Source organism: Rhincodon typus, unplaced genomic scaffold (genome assembly GCF_021869965.1).
Source record: "Rhincodon typus isolate 14 unplaced genomic scaffold, sRhiTyp1.1 hic_rhity00005558, whole genome shotgun sequence".
Lineage (NCBI taxonomy): Eukaryota > Metazoa > Chordata > Chondrichthyes > Orectolobiformes > Rhincodontidae > Rhincodon > Rhincodon typus.
This window is the reverse complement of record NW_025971196.1, coordinates 1-371: the sequence shown is the minus strand read 5'-3', so window position 1 is coordinate 371 and position 371 is coordinate 1. Positions and strand designations below refer to the sequence as shown.

The 371-nt window shown below is 48.8% G+C and overlaps 1 long non-coding RNA gene across 1 annotated transcript in view; it reads left to right on the top strand.

Annotated features, from left to right (window-relative positions):
- Positions 1 to 371, top strand: part of LOC109938623 — a 1,531-nt gene extending 1,160 nt beyond the window's left edge. The window contains exon 3 of the long non-coding RNA XR_007261544.1: positions 324 to 371. This is a non-coding gene — a long non-coding RNA (uncharacterized LOC109938623). The remainder of the gene's footprint in view (positions 1 to 323) is intronic.

Genomic DNA, 371 nt, shown 5'->3' with positions numbered 1-371 from the left:
TCCACCAATCACAGCCTCCCACACTCACTAATCCACCAATCACAGCCTCCAATTCTCCTGAAGTTCCAATGACAGCTTCCCTCTTTCACCGATCCTCCAATCGTAGGCTCCCACTCTCCCTCTCTCATTGATCCTCCTGCCTGTGATCACCATCGAGGGATCATTGATCGGTTGTTTATCGTTCATTGTGACTCGAGGGAAAAGTGATAGAATCTCCGTCGTGTTTTCTGCTGCTTCAGATTGATCTCCCGATCAGGACAGGGACCCAGTCAGGGATCTGCTCGGATGAGATATATTGATTTGTTTTCTGTTCTGCCTCGCAGTGCCAATTGGCCGAGATGTGGTTTTGAAAGGGTGTGTTACTACGAATC